We start from the raw sequence: 15,688 nt of genomic DNA on the forward strand, positions 1-15,688 counted from the left end.
AAGGCGAGGATTGTCCAAGATCCAAATCCCAGCAGATCTGGCTCCCGGTGAGAGCTCTCTTCCTGGCTTATGGGTCATTGCCAGCTTGCTGAGTCCTCAATGGCAGAGGCTGCTCTGGTCTTTCTCTTCCTGTAAGGGAACTGGTCTAGCAGGAGGCGCACACCCCCATCTAAGCCTAATCACCTCCCGAAGGCCTCACTTCCAAATACCATCAATTGGGGACTAAAGCTTCAACATATGAATTTTGGGACACAATTCAAGGTCATAGGGTATATGTGTTGTTTTAAATGTAGAAAATAAATTTGATAATTACATTCTGTTAAAAAAAAAGTCTAGATGGCTTAACAGATTTTCCATGGGGTCCTGGGTAATTTTCGAATTTCTTAGCATGAAATTACAATATGCTTTTACTACTTGACCATAATTTACTTGCTTTCTATATCCCCCTCCCCTCTGGCAGTCTGTCTTCTAGCTGCAGGGTGATTCTACACGCTTCACTGAAGATATCTGATTCTTTCAACTGCTTTTGCACATACTATTTCCTTTTTTTTTTTTTTTTGCACATACTATTTCCTTTGCCTGAAACGTTCTTTATCCTCCATGCATTATGACAAACTCTTACCTGTTTTTCAAGACCACCAAATCCCACCATAGTCTTTCCTGACCCTTCCTTTCCCCCAGTAGAGTTAAGTTCCTTCTTTACTTCCATCTCATTTTTTTATACATCTATCACAACATCAAAGCCATGAGTTACTCAATTATTTGGTTATGTGTCTATTTCTTCTATTAAACTGTGACATCCTTGAGGACAAGGGTCATTTATAACAAAACCTTTTAATTCGGCGAAACCCAAACTGTGCCTGACTCGCAGTAACACGCACTATATGAAGAATGAATGAGTGAATGAACTGTTAACACAGGCCACACAGAGAAGGCAGAGACCAGTTGCTTCTCAGTTCTTCTTGTTCTATAAACACTTGTCCCTGTTGCACACAATCTCCACTTCCTAGCCTCTAGTTTTGCCTGTGGATGTCATACTTCAACCTTGCAAGTCTGCTCCTTACTTTCATCCTCTCTTGCTGCCTGCTGCCAGGCATCCAGATGTTCTAACTCCTACATCACCTAACTAGTGTTTTCCAAACTTGCTTATCTATAAAACTAACTGAAGCTCCTTATTAAAAATACAAAATTTTGAGCCCAGCCTCAGATCTACTACGTATGAAGTTGCAGGAAATGAGCTCAGTAATCTGCATTTTTAAGCCTGTTTCCCAGATCATTCTGATGAAGGTAAGTATGAATACATAAACAGAGGGTCTAAAGGGCTGTTCCTTCTGTTTTGGGACAACGTCTTCCCAGCTTGGGACTTCATTAAGCAATAGTTCAGCTTCCTGAGACCTAGAAAAAAGAAACCTCACTTGAATGTCTTCCCATAGCCGGTTCTTAAGGCTGGTAGGACCGTTGGAAATCCCTCCAATGGACTCCAGACATCTCCATACTACTTCTCCCATGCACAGTTCAGTGTAGAAACTTTCTCCCACTGCCCCTACTTTTAGATGCTCTCTGAGGTGCTGCAGCCGCTGCTGTCAAATCCCAGCACAGCTCTGGGTATTGGCAGTCTGCAAACTGACTCTGATGAGGTGTGACAGTTCATGCTCTGTGGGTTTATCTTTAATCAGACTAGACCCTGAGGATGTATGGATTCCCTGTAGAAAATACAGATTGGGTGTTACTCAGGGTTAAAAATGAGAATGAAGAGTAAGTACTTATCATAGACTCTGCTCCAGAGTAAGTATTTAATAAATATTACCAATTACTAATATTTCTGTTGTTGGAGAGACTGAATGTATTCTTCTTCCTTTGATCTCAACTCAAGGAAACCTATATTATATAGATTTTTAATGTAATTCTTTGAAATATAAAAATATCCTAATTCTCTAAATGGGTTTGGTTAATTAAATTAGTTTTGATTAATCATAAAATTATGAGAGTATAGATATTTTCCACGGAATGCCAAAACTCAAAGAATTAATTCATAACATTCAGATTGCAGAGGCCATATACTTGTTTTGATGATGCAACAGGCATAACAGTGTTTTAAAACATTTATAAATACTAAATATTAATGCTTGAATTAGTTAACTATGACTCTGTAACAAATCACTCCAAAGCTTAGTGGCTTGAAACAATTACCATTTATTGTCTCTCATGAAGCTGTGAGTTGACTGTAGAGTCTGGTTCAGACCTGAACTTGGCTGATCTAGGCTGGGCTCACTTGTATACTAGCTGTGAGCTTGAGGGTTGCTGGGGGAGTAGCCTCGGTGTTCTAGGGTCACCTCAGCTAGATGGCTTGTCCCCGGGACAAGGAAACCATTCCAAGTGTGTTCAAACAGTGGTCTTGGGGGTATAAGGGGGGGAAAATGCATGCAGTGTCTCTTGACCTAGGTTTGGTCAAGACTAATGATCAAAATGACTAATGACTTGACCAAAATGTTAATACAATGCCATTTTTGCCATATTTTATGCATCAAAACAAATGATAAGTTCAGCCTAGATCTAAGGAGTAAGAAATAAGCTTCATCTTTTGATGGAAGTTGCTGAAAAGTATTTTTCAAAGGGTCCCAGGGAGACTATTATTTGGAATAACCAATGAAGCCAGTTTTCCACATTAGTCACCATGGCAAAATATCTCATTTTCATAGTTTTCTGAAATAAAAAAAAAAAAGAGGTTAGATTCAGAGATATCATCAAAATCATGCTTTCCACTCCATTATCATCTAACTGGTTGTAATAAAGCCACAATATCTGTCAGATAATCATTTATTCATTTTATTTATTTATTTTCTAAGATCTTGTTTTTAAGTAATCCAACATGGGGCTCAAACTCACAGCCCTGAGATCAAGAGTTGCACGTTCCACGGACTGAGCCACCCAGGCACCCTCATTTGTTAGTTTTAAAATAATGCTAGCATTACCTCATATGGTTGTTCAGACTATTATATAAGATATCACATCAATAAGCACCCAGCAATGTGTCTGGCAAAAAGGAGATATATACATATTTTGAGCTAAGTAAAAATAATGAATTGTTGTTTCTATTTGCTTTCTTTTCTTTTTTTTTAAGATTTTATTTATTTATTTATTTATTTATTTATTTATTTATTTATCCATGAGAGACGCAGAGAGAGAGAGAGGCAGAGACACAGGCAGGGGGAGAAGCAGGCTCCATGCAGGGAGCCTGACGTGGGACTCAATCCCGGGTCTCCAGGATCACGCCCTGGGCTGAAGACGGTACTAAACCGCTGAGCCACCCGGGCTGCCTTCTATTTGCTTTCTTTGTAATATTTGTTAACTAGAGTCCCCAATTTTTTCTTTGGTTTCCTCCATGTATCATCACTATACTAGTTTTTTATGGTGTTAAAATTATTCGGTAAACTTTAGCAATGCTCGTCTTTTTGAAACATGTTTTCCAATTGATCCTTTTGTCCTAATGGGTATCTTTGTTGGTATTGTTTGTTGTTTTTGTTGTTGCTATTGTTTTTATCAAAGTTTGTAAGAAACGGAAGATTTCTATGGTCAATTTAGGTTGAAAAAAATGTTTTCAAGAAATAGTGAAATACAGAATTAGCAAAAGTTATAGAGAACCAAAGTCAGAAAATGAGGACAGAAATGCCCAGGAACATTATCTCAGAAAAACTAATAATTCCAGCCAAACTCCCAAGCTTCCTGACTACACAACTCTGAAGTCTTCTCTGAGCTTCATGTCAAACCCTCAAGATTCAAAATCATACCCTGGAACATCTAAACGTAACGGTAGGAGCTGGCCACCCAGCCTCATCACAGCTACCAGCAAAATAAAAGTGAGATCATTTGCCTGTTTTTCATTGTAGAAAGCATATCCTTGCCATTAACTTTCCTTGGTGTCCCAATCAAATAAAAGGATGCTTGGATGCTGGGCAGGTTAAAATACATGCTCATGGAAGTAACTGCCTGACTCGGTAAAGCATGCAGCTCTTGATCTCAGGGTTGTGGGTTCAAGTCTCACGTGGGGTGTAGAGATTACTTACAAATAAAATACTTAAAAAATAAAAAATAAAAAAATAAATGCCCATGCAATCTACTCTGTTAGTTCCTCAATATCTATAATATCCTTCTTCTCAAAGTATATTTCAAAAAATAATTCTATTCTCTAGCATAAAGCAACTCTGAAATCTTCTATATACTTACGTTGGCCCCAAAGAGAGACACTCAGTAGTTCGCCGCTGACTAATAGGCGTTTCTTCCCTGCATCTATTGTGATTCTCACTTTAATGTTCTGAAACCTGAGTGTGTGTGTGTGTGTGTGTGTGTGTGTTGGAGTAGGGGAGGGAATCTATAAAATTTATCAACAGTAACCTCTTATACTGGTAAAGACAAAAAAAAAGTAAAATTATCTACATAAAATATGTAAATATGCATTTTTAGTAAGAAAGAACATATGGTTCGATGCTATAGTTTCATTTTACAGAACTGATTATAAATCATTAGTATTTATGATTTTCTTTCCACATTACTAATTTCATATTCACATCCGTCCAGCCAAAACCTAAACTTTTTTGTCATTTTGCCCAAAAGCATGTGAAACTCAAAATCGTATTCAACAACTAACGGTATATACCTGTGAAAACATTTCTCTTTTGGGTGCTTTGTATGTGATCTATTATTGCTACTTAAAAAAAAATTACTGTTGAATTTAGTGACTTAAAACAATGATACTCATTATCTCATATCTTACAGGATTCACATACAGCTTAGCTGGATCCTCCGACTTAGGGTGTCCCATCAGGCTGCAAGCAAGGTATTGGCTGGATTGGAGTCTTATCTGACGTCTCTAGTGAAGGAAGATCCACTTTTAGGCTGATTCATGTGGTAATTGGGAGAATCCAGCTCTTCATGGGCGGCTGGCGAAGGCCCCAATTCCTTAGCATGCGATGCTCTCTATAGAGCACCTTACAACATGGCATCCACCTTCCATCAGAAGCAAGTGGGGGAGCAAGAGAGGTGAGCAAAACTGAAGCCAGGATCGAATCTTTTTAAATTTAAGCAAGAAAATGACATCCCACCACTTTTGCTGTCTTCTATTCATCACCAGCGAGGCATTATCTAGCACACGCTCAAGGGGGGAGATCACACGAGGACGTTGGATGCCAAGAGTAGGGACCACTGGGAACCATCTCCACAGTTGACTTCTGGCAGTACTTAGACCTGTAATCAGCAGAACCCAGCCTTGGGTACAAAAAGCAAAGTTTCCTCAAGTGGGGAAGCCGTTAGTTACAATCGTGACAGACAACACTCCCATTTCCATCTTCTGGCTCCTAGACACAGTTCTTTGACTTTGGAGACACAACGAGTATTATTTCTTGGTTAGAGTGCGCGCTTTACTCATCATGACGGCAATTCAAACGCGTGTCTCAAAGCTGGCAACAGAACGGCAACAAGCAGTTCTATCATCCTGTGAGTCCAGTTGTTTCCGGGAAACGTGATGTAGGAGAAGACCATGACTTCCATGAGCTCAAAACAGTACCTTATTTATTTCACGGTTAAAATTAATTCCTTAGGAGGAATATTTTGTGATAAGCTGGATGATGTATCAAGACATTCAATCAGTCCGCATGCTGTGGGGCTGGCACAGGCCTGAAGGGCAGGGAAAGTAAATCTAAATCTAGGGTCTATTTTAGTAAAGAAAAAATGTTTTACTGCCCCAAGACTCTAGTAGATTTAAATGATCACATCCACACCACCGGGCTGGTCTCCATGGGAGTGGCAGCGCCCTAGAGCGTCAGACTTGTTTCCTGCTGCTGCCAAACTGAGCAGTCGCTGTCGGTAGTGACGATGCCACCTATGCTGGGCCTGTTCCCGAAGTTAAACCCGCAAACCTGTCTGCAAACTGGTCTGTGAACAATCCATCGAAATCACTCGAAGGGCCCTTGACTTTGGATAAACCATTAGCCAATTACTTACACGTTGTCAAGGATCTTTAACAGAGGCTGCTTTTCCTCCTTCCAGGAAAAGTGGGTAAAATGTGTGTTCGCCTTTTAAAGAAACCTCACTGCCAGGATCCTTGACCCCTCTCAGAATCACACCAAAGTGTGGTGGCACTGCCCCGGGAAGGTCTATACTCATGTAATTAAGGAAGAAAGCAACCACCACCACCACCACCACCAACAACAACAACAAATTGAGCATAATTCAGAGCTGGCCCTGCCGGGTAGGTCAACACGGTCAGATGTAGATCGCCACACGTTCAAAGCTGGAACCTCGAAGTGATAATATTGCAGTCCCGTCACATGCTGCCTCTAAAGTGCAAAGAGGTAGGCAGCTGCAGTCCTGGTCTTTGGGTTCCCTTCCCCGGGCTGGCACTGCCAGACGGCCCCCCAGACCCAGCCGCAGCCAGGGGAGCTCAGCCCAGCGGGGTCCCCCCGCCCGGGACACCATGGGCCAGGGGCTACAGCGGGAGCTGATGGCCTTCACGCTGTCTGGTGACACAGGCATTTCTGTCTTCCCCGAATCAAACTTTTTAAATGGGTAGGGCCCATCCCTGGGGCAGATGGCACAGTGTATGAAGACCCGAAATGTAAGCTCTCCCTGGAGCTCTCTGCTGGTTACGTTTTTTTTTTTTTTTTTTAAGATTTTGTTTATTTATTTCAGAGAGAGAGAGAGAGCCCAAAGCATGAGCAGGGAGAGGGGCAGAGGGAGAAGCAGAAACCCTCCCTGGGGCTCAGTCCCAGGACCCCAAGGTCATGACCTGAGCCGAAGGCAACCCCTTGACCCCTTGAGCCACTCAGGTGCCCCTCCAATGCCCACCCTTAACCATGCACCCCAAACAAAGCTCCTGGCACCTGCTACCACCCCAAGGTGGACACCCAGGGGAACATCTGCCCAGAAATCCTACAGGCCAAGTGCCTGCCGGGTAGGATGTCAGGGCCATCCTGCTGTCCCTCCGGAGCCTGCTAGGAGAACCCAACATTGATCGCCCTTTGAACACACAGGCTGCCCAGCTCTGAGGAAGCCCCGCAGATCTGAAGTAGCTGCAAGAAACCTACTCAAAGCGGGTTTCCAGCGGAGAACCCTGACTGTCCAGCCTCTCTCTTTGGACTGTGCTTATTTTTTCCATAGATGGTCTGTGCTTTCCTTCCTTTCTGTGCAAGGCTCTGTATCTTAAGCTGGGCTGTCATCTTTGCTTTGTTTATTTATTTTTTAAAAATTAAGTCTGTGGTTGAGTCCTTGTAATGAATATATTAAATAAATACATTGCTTTTTTTTAATAAAGTAAAAAAAATAAATGAATAATGAAAGGATGCAGAATGTACATTCCATTTTGAGAGGGTAGCCTGGTTGTCTCTGCATTCCTTCTATCACTTCCCTATTTTGGCAGATCCTTACGTTTTCTTAAAATTTGACTTCCAGTGCTTAGTAATTGATGTGTCTCTTTTCCCAAATATCATAACTACTTGTGAGATTTCTCTGTCAAACTGGAAATGTACCATTGGTGTATTTGTCTTTCCTTACACGCATCATGATAAAATAAAAGCATGTTACTCTGAAAAAAAAAAATTAACTTCTACCATATGTCAGGTCATACTCGGTCATTCAGGATATTTCCATGATCTGTTTTATTATTCCTATCAGAATGTTGGCATTAATTCTAAGAACCATTTCTATTGTGAAATTCTTAGACGATTACATTTTTCTCCAGAGCTGAGGATGCGAAAGACACTGAGGCAAGATGGTGAAGATACAGCAAAGGTCTTTCCAGGCAAAAGTGCAACACTTCTGGTATTTTTTATTTAAAGGAAGAGGGAAAAGCGAGTTTCAAATCAAAAGCTGTGTACCATGTTTCCAGAGGTGTATTCCTTAGGAAACAAATTCTTAAATAGCAGCTATAATCAGATTAATTTCTGATAAAGCAACTAATATCTAGTGTTGTTTTTCCGTGACACACTTACATTTTGTACTCAGGCCAAAGTCTGAGTAAAGAGGAACTGAGATAGGAATCACTGTTTTGCATCTTCAAGTCACTAATGATAATGTTAAAAACTGCTTGTGACATGCCTTTTTTTCTTTTTCTTTTTTGTGGAAAAGGGGACTCTACTTGACATTTTCCACCAAATACTCCCACTTCATCTTTTCTACCAAAATAAACCTTTTTATTACCGTACCGCTCAAGGAGCCAACGTGAGGGTCTCGTAAATTCTCTGAAGGCATCCCCTAAAGATGTTTATTTTGCCTATCTACTCTGGAGGAATATTAAAGAAGTGTTCACAGTTCTACTGAGCCAAAATTCCAATAATTGCTTAACCTTTATGCGTCCATACCCTGCTGTGAGATCACAGTAGAATTCTATATCCCGAGGAAAACTCTGTTAGTTCACGGCTCATGATCAATATTTTTCAAAAGGCTTGGGTATTTCCTATTTCTGAGTACAGAGCTCCCCTTGTGAAGCATTACCGATCTCTAAGGAAGGGTAGGAGGAATGATCGCCAGGCGTATATTTGATACGATTTTGGATTGTTTCCCCAAGGATCTTGCTTCCTCATAGTGGAAGAGACTTTGGGTTTGAGAACTCTCCTCCAGGTATGGGACGAGTGGCTACAAATGGTCTAACATTGTGATTCAGTCAGGCTCCTCTTATTATTATTATTATTATTATTATTATTATTATCATCTTCTAGCTGTTCACCAAAACAGACTTCCTCTTTTCCCAAAGCAGGCTTTCAGTCCAAGCTTCCCCTGCGACTACACGTGGCCACATGACTGAATTTTAGCCAACTCAATATTATCTTCAGTGACATTTGCCACTTCTAAGCCTGGCCCCATAAGGACTTCTCGCATGGACTCCCTCACATTCTTTTCCTTTCAGAGCAGCCCAAGATCCCCCATGAAAGTGCATGTTGGAAGTTGCCAGATGCATCCTCAGCTGGGCCACAGTATGGCTTTGTGACACCACATCCTTTTCCTTCAACCTCCAGTCTGGAACCACCTTGTATTGTTATTTGGGCAAGAAATAAATTTTGAGGGAGATGAGCCGCTCCATATTCGGGTATGTGTCCGGTGTGTGTAGGTCTGTGTGTGTATTTTGTATATATTTTCACAGTCTGATCTACTCCAAGTAATCCAGGCTCGAGTGGACTGTCCATGTCTTGTGAACCTATGAAAACCCATGCCCCATTAGCTGCCACCAAAGACCTTAGACCGTGCGTATTATCACAAGTACTTTCTTCATCTCATGGTAATCATAACCACTTTGCCTCTTGTCTCTATCTGGAACCTCATTTTGGCTGTATCTTCTCTTACTACTAGATAGTGCTGATAAAACAAAACAAAAACAGCTATGAAAGCACCTTTCAAAGATTTTGGCATTTGTCTCATTGTCTTTTCTGGGCCATCTTGGGGCACATAGTAAAAAAGTAGGTAACGGTTCATAGATGTTCTTTAGCATTTCTAACTGCTAAATCTTTGAATTCCATCATTTAAAAGAAAATCCTACTTCAGCTTCATTTAGTGTGCATTATCATTGAGTTCAGGTTTTGGTCAGCAAATTGTAAATTAAAATATTTCCCGCTGTTAGAACCAGCATAATTATTCTAGAATATTGTATGTCACATCATATCTATAAATTAAGTGGATAAAAAAATATGGAGAGAATGAAATGTAAGAGGTAGGGAATGAGCACAATTGACCTCTATTCTTTTTTTTTTTTAATAATTTTTTTCAAATTAGGAAGTTGCAGCATTTACAAGCAAAGAGAAATAGTTACGAAGGAGGGAAGAAAGACTGCTTCAACCAGCAAGTGAAGCTCTGGGGGATTTGGAACTCGGCATATACAATGTCCTCTGATTCTTTGCATAGAGGCCCAACACCAGTTCTTGGACTCATGTTTGTTCTAATCAAAGCTTTAACTTCCCCAGAAGAGATCTGGAGATTAACTAAATTCAAATGGTGTCATAATTTGGCAGATGATAGATTCAAATTTTGCATTTGGTTTTTGGCTTCTGCAGGCCTACAGCTATAGTTGTAGTATCATAGGAAAATTTGGAATTTCAGAATATGCCTTGAGAATTTAGAGTTTTGAGCTCACTTTTTTTTTTTAATCTGTCTGTTGTCCTAAAAAAAAATTGCCAACTGACTTCATTATTCTGGAAGTCCTCCTTTTTTTCTTAACCGTTCTAAGGCAGAGAGGACTCAGTTTTATAAACTCTATGGACACTATGCCTGAAGATCACAGGAATTAGAAAATTTGCCCTTAAAGTCATAGTCTGCAGAATCCCATCCTTGAAAGTCACGGTCTGTAAGAAACCAACATGATTTGGTTTAACTTCAGGACCAGATCAGCAAGATCACTAATTCCAGATTCTTTGAGCATCCATTGCCTGCCTTACACTTAATAGTACCTGTCATAGCATCTCTGGTTAAGAGTAAATCCATGTGGCGACTGTGTAATGGTAAAAATATCAATGGGAGGCCTGGAAAATTGGTTTTCGGAACAGGTGGAGACAAAAGAAACAAGCACAGCTGAGACTATTTCTTAGGCATGTTTCTTGAGGGCACCGTCTGCCTCTGGCAGCTGTACACTGGACAGACCCTGGGCTCCTGAGCTGCCCTGTTGCAGCCAGTTCAAGAGCGATACCACTGTTCTCCGCCTTCCAAGGTAGACACTTTAAGTAATCAGATTCTCCTTGCAGGCGGTACTACTTCTAGATATGGCATTTCCATGAGGAGGAGCCCAAAATACAAGTATCCACTGCAGTAACCAGGTAACGGAAGACTAGTTGTGTTCTAGATGTTTTAATACTTTTTTAAATAATTTTTTTAACCAATGAAAAATGCTATGATTATAAGAGAAAATTCCAGTCAAACGAGACCAACTGTGACTGTCATGAATCAGACAACTGTGTAGGAAACTCTCACTCTACCAACTTTCTAGCTTCTTCTCCATGGAGAAGGATCCATTTAGATAATAGAAGCAGATATCAGTCCTGAGTCCTACAAGCAGGATCACTGTTCAGTTAAAGTCATAAAGGTACATTCTCCTCCCTGTCTCATCTTTTCAGGGGTCCACAGTTCTTTGGGTGCGCTCATCAATACTTCAAGGATTACCTGATGTGATATGACCTTAAAATCTGATTTAAGGGTTAGGAGAGAGGTCTCACTTGGACCTCCTACTAATCCTATATCCTGTTGGGAAGTATCAAAAACTTTGCTTCTGAGTAAAGTGGTAACTTTGCCTTTTTTTTTTTTTTTTTTCCTGTGTTTTGGAGGAACTCTCTGGGGTTGAGAATGATTATCCAAGAAGAATCTGTATATTCCCTCTGACAAAATAAATATGATCAAAATGTCCCACACACTACTGAAAAACGTCCTTACTAAGTTAGTAGATGACTTTCATCTCGAATTTTTGGCATAATGCAGAGAGCCTCAGATTATGATGAGTTACTCTTTTGATTCCTTTGCAGTCCTTTACCGCCTGAAATAACTCCCTTAGTATGTTTAAAAAAAAAACAAAATGATATTTTGAGATATTTGAGGTAATTATAGACTCACATAGAGTTGTAAGCCATAAAACAGAGTTTAAAACTCAGTTTCCCCCAATGGTAACATCTTAAAACTCTAGATCAATATCATAACCAATATGTTGACATTGAAATGTCAAGATGAAGAATTTGCCATCACCTCAAGGATGTCTCATGTTGCGGTTTATAGCTTCTCTCTCAGTCTTGAACTCTGTCAACCAGAACCTTGTTTTTCATTTCTACAATTTTCCCATTTCAAGTCTTTATATAAATTGAATCAGATGGTGTTTAATCTACAGGGATCAATTTTTTTTTAACTTAGTATATTTAGGTGGGGATTCGTCTAAGTTGTTATGTACACAAATAGCGTATTGCCTTTCAATCCTGAGCAGTATCCCCTGGTATGAATGCACTACCATCTGCTTAACCCTTCAACAGTTGAAGCACAGCTTTGTTTTCCTAATTTTGGGCTGATAAATAGAGCTTCTATAAATATTCATATAAAGATTTCCATGTGAACGTGAGTTTTCAGCTCTGGAGTAAATGCACAGAAGTGAAATTGCTGGGTAGGATGGTCGTTGAATGTTTAATTCATTAAGAAATTGTCAAATTGGGGGGGGATCCCTGGGTGGTTCAGTGGTTTGGCACCTGCCTTCGGCCCAGGGTGTTGTCCTGGGGACCTGGGATCGAGTCCCACATCGAGCTCCCTGCATGGAGCCTGCTTCTCCCTCTGCCTGTGTCTCTGTCTCTCTCTCTCTCTCTCTGCCTCTCATGAATAAATAAATAAAGTCCTTAAAAAAAAAAAAAAGGAATTGTCAAATTGTTTTCCAAAGTGGCAGTAACATTTTATGTACCTACCAGAAAGGTATAAAAAATCTACTTTCTCTGTATCCCTGCTTGGGTTTATTTTGTCTTTTTCTAGGTTTTTGAAGTGGATTCTTTTATCATTGATTTCAGACTGTGTTTGTTGTTTGTTTGTTTTTTGTCTAATGTATGTATACATGTTGTGCTATGAATTTCCCTCTAACACTGTTTTAACTCAATTCCACAAATAGTTATATGTTCTCTTTAACTTTCATTCAAATGAAGTTTACTTCATCCATCTAGTTTCAAAGTGCTTAGAAATATTCCTGTTATCCTCCTCTTGCTGATTTTTGGTTTGATTACAGAGAGGAAGGAGACACAGTCTACACAATTTCACTTCCTTTAAGTCTGTTGAGTTTTGTTTTATGACCCAGGATATGGACTGTCTTGGTATAAGTTTTCTTTTTTTTTTTTTTTTTAAGATTTTATTTATTTATTTTAGAGAGTGAGTGAGCGAGTGAGAGCCTGAGAAGCAGGGAGTAGGGCAGAGCAGGAGGGAGAGGGATAATTTCCATTATACCAGAAGTAAAAGTTTGGCATTTTTTAAAAGTAAATTCTTATTGTGCTCTAAATATGTATTTTCCATAAATATTAAATATTCACTAACTTTTTTCCTTAACCAGAGAGTTATAATGTCAAGATGCCTTATAAATCTCACTTTGTCCCTTTCTATGTTTCTGGCAACACTAAGAAGAAAAATCTATATTTAACAGTATTACTGAAAATGCATATGCCCATAACATTTCATTTGAAACAGATCTTTAGTTTCATTTTTTTTAAAAGAAGATACAAACTCATTAGATGTCATGAGCCTATTGAAGGCTTTTTTCCTAGAAATATTTAAAATAACAGCTTTGTAAGATGCTAAAACAGATCAAACCACTCCCAAACTATTACTCCAAATGCCAACATTAACAATGGTATAAAATCGAAAATTGGAGGTAGAAGTCCAGTCTTCAGTAATGTAAATTGACTACAGGTGATATTTTCTCTAACTATTCCAAATTTACTATCCCTAGAAATTACTCTATGTTAATATTTTCAGTGGACAATCACCTAATCACTTATTAGTATTAACATAATGGTTTATAATCTGAACTTATGGAATTTATAAAATGTTTGAAGAAAAATTGAATCTAGGACATCTGAGTGGCTCTGTGGTTGAGTGTCTGCCTTTGGCTCAGGGCGTGATCCTGGAGTCCTGGGATCGAGTCCTGCATCAGATTTCCCACAAGGAGCCTGCTTCTTCCTCTGCCTGTGTCTCTGCCTCTCTCTCTGTGTCTCTCATGAATAAATAAGTAAAATATTTAAAAAAAAATAGAAAAATTGAACCTACCGATGAATCATCATTGAGTGTTGTATTAAAAAACATTATTGTTAAATGATGGCAGTGTCTGTTTAAAAAGAGGCTTAAGTCTGTCTAAACCAAAAAGATCATTTTCAGAAAGTAAAATTCAATACTCATTTAAATTTTATTAAGTTGTTTCTTCACTCTTTAGAGTGGAAATTGAGTTAGAAAGTAGTGCATGGGCTTTGAAATTTGACAGATCAATATACAAATCCCTCTCCTTTTACTAATATGTGACTTTTTGCCTTATCTATAAAATAAAGGATAATAATATCTGTGTCATTGCCTGGGTAGAGATGGAAATTATCAGGCGTATAATAAGAATCAATCAATGATTATTATATGCTGGCACTGAAGAAATAATTTCCTGGATCTAGTTTGTGCTACCTCATGGAAATTTGGGTCCTGAAAGACAGAATCTGTTATCTTAAAAACAGCTTTCTATTCAATAGGAAAGTTATAAATGTGTAAAGAACTATGGTACATGATAACAAATAACAAGTAGTATAAGAAACCTGAAAACAATATGGTTTAAAAGATAAGAGAAGAAAAATACACTACTTGTTATTAAGTTTCAGGACACTTCAGGAAAGAGGTGATACATGAGCTAGGTCTTAGGTTAAAATTGCAAAATACGGCGATGACGGAATCCATTTCTAACAGGATGGAAGGTTATATGTACAAATATTTTTAGAATATGTTCAATGAACAAGAGATGCATTGACTTGATTAAAACACAATCTATGCTGCTGTATAACAGCAAATTGGGATCACATTATTTTACTCCTTAATTGCTAGCTAAGAGAATTATTTTATGACTTTTAAAGTAGGGCAATATCCTGATGATTTATGATGTTTTATCTAAATGAGCATGTATTCTACATTAGAAGAGTAAGAGAATGGAGACAGGGAACTAAATTAATACAGAAACTACCAGACAGAAACATATAAGGTGCTTTGTATTCTCTGCAGAGGACTTGGGTTAAAAAGGGTCAAAATTAATCATGATATTACTATTAACTTATAAAAATAAGACAAAAGCTCTCTTTGTGGTTGTATCTCAAATTTGTATCTTTACCACTAACCTCTCTGGAATTCTTTCCACATTTCCAAAAGTCATTTAAAATCATGACATAAGAAAATATCTTACTTTCAAAGCTTTTTTTAGTGTTTTAAACATCAAATTACTCACTCATTAGTTAATCCATTTTTTAGATTTAATAAACAATGAGTAATTTTTGTAACATAGATCTTGCCACCAGTAATAATATAATCTAAGAATGAAATATATGTTACAAAACAGTGTGAAGGGGTTAATGTATTCTTATAGATTGGTTAATGCCTCTATACTACTTCTCTCCCACTGAAACATAACAAGTTCATAAATAATTTATAAATACTAACTCCTGTTCTCCAATGATTATTTTACGAGATGTAGGTTTTTCATGTTTATTTTTTTTTACTATAAATACAAACTAACTTATATGAATTACATAAACTAATCTTAAAGGGCATGATTTATACTTTATTATTTTTTCAAGAGACACAACCTTTCTTTTTTCTTTTTTTTTTTTAATATTTTATTTATTTATTCATGAGAGACACACACACACAGAGAGGCAGAGACACAGGCAGAGGGAGAAGCAGGCTCCATGCAGGGAGCCGATATGGGACTTGATCCAGGGACCCCAGGATCACACACACCCTGAGCTGAATGCAGCGCTAAACCGCTGAGCCACCAGGGCTGCCCACAACCTTTCTTTTTATTAAAGATGTACAATAACATCATCATTTAATAATAAAATTAGAGAGGATTTCAAGGAAAACCAAGGCCTAGATTTTGGATGGAATCTTTTTCTTTTTCTTTTGAATCACAATATAATACTCATCCCTCATTAATACTTTGAACAAATATTAATTTGGTCTTTAG

The 15,688-nt window shown here is 38.6% G+C and overlaps 1 long non-coding RNA gene across 3 annotated transcripts; it reads left to right on the top strand.

The window, feature by feature from the left end:
* The first annotated feature begins 7,720 nt into the window (after nt 1-7,720).
* Nucleotides 7,721-9,972, top strand: LOC111093911. 3 transcript variants are annotated; one of them, XR_005383605.1, is made up of 3 exons: nt 7,721-7,812; nt 8,744-9,076; nt 9,757-9,972. It is a non-coding gene; the product is annotated as an uncharacterized LOC111093911 (long non-coding RNA). The 3 variants fall into 3 exon arrangements; XR_005383606.1 differs by having other exon boundaries at nt 8,897-9,076; XR_005383604.1 differs by lacking the exon at nt 7,721-7,812 and adding an exon at nt 7,819-8,610 and having other exon boundaries at nt 8,897-9,076.
* The last annotated feature ends 5,716 nt before the right edge of the window (nt 9,973-15,688 follow it).

The sequence above is a fragment of the Canis lupus genome, chromosome 34, assembly GCF_011100685.1.
Source record: "Canis lupus familiaris isolate Mischka breed German Shepherd chromosome 34, alternate assembly UU_Cfam_GSD_1.0, whole genome shotgun sequence".
Classification (NCBI taxonomy): domain Eukaryota; kingdom Metazoa; phylum Chordata; class Mammalia; order Carnivora; family Canidae; genus Canis; species Canis lupus.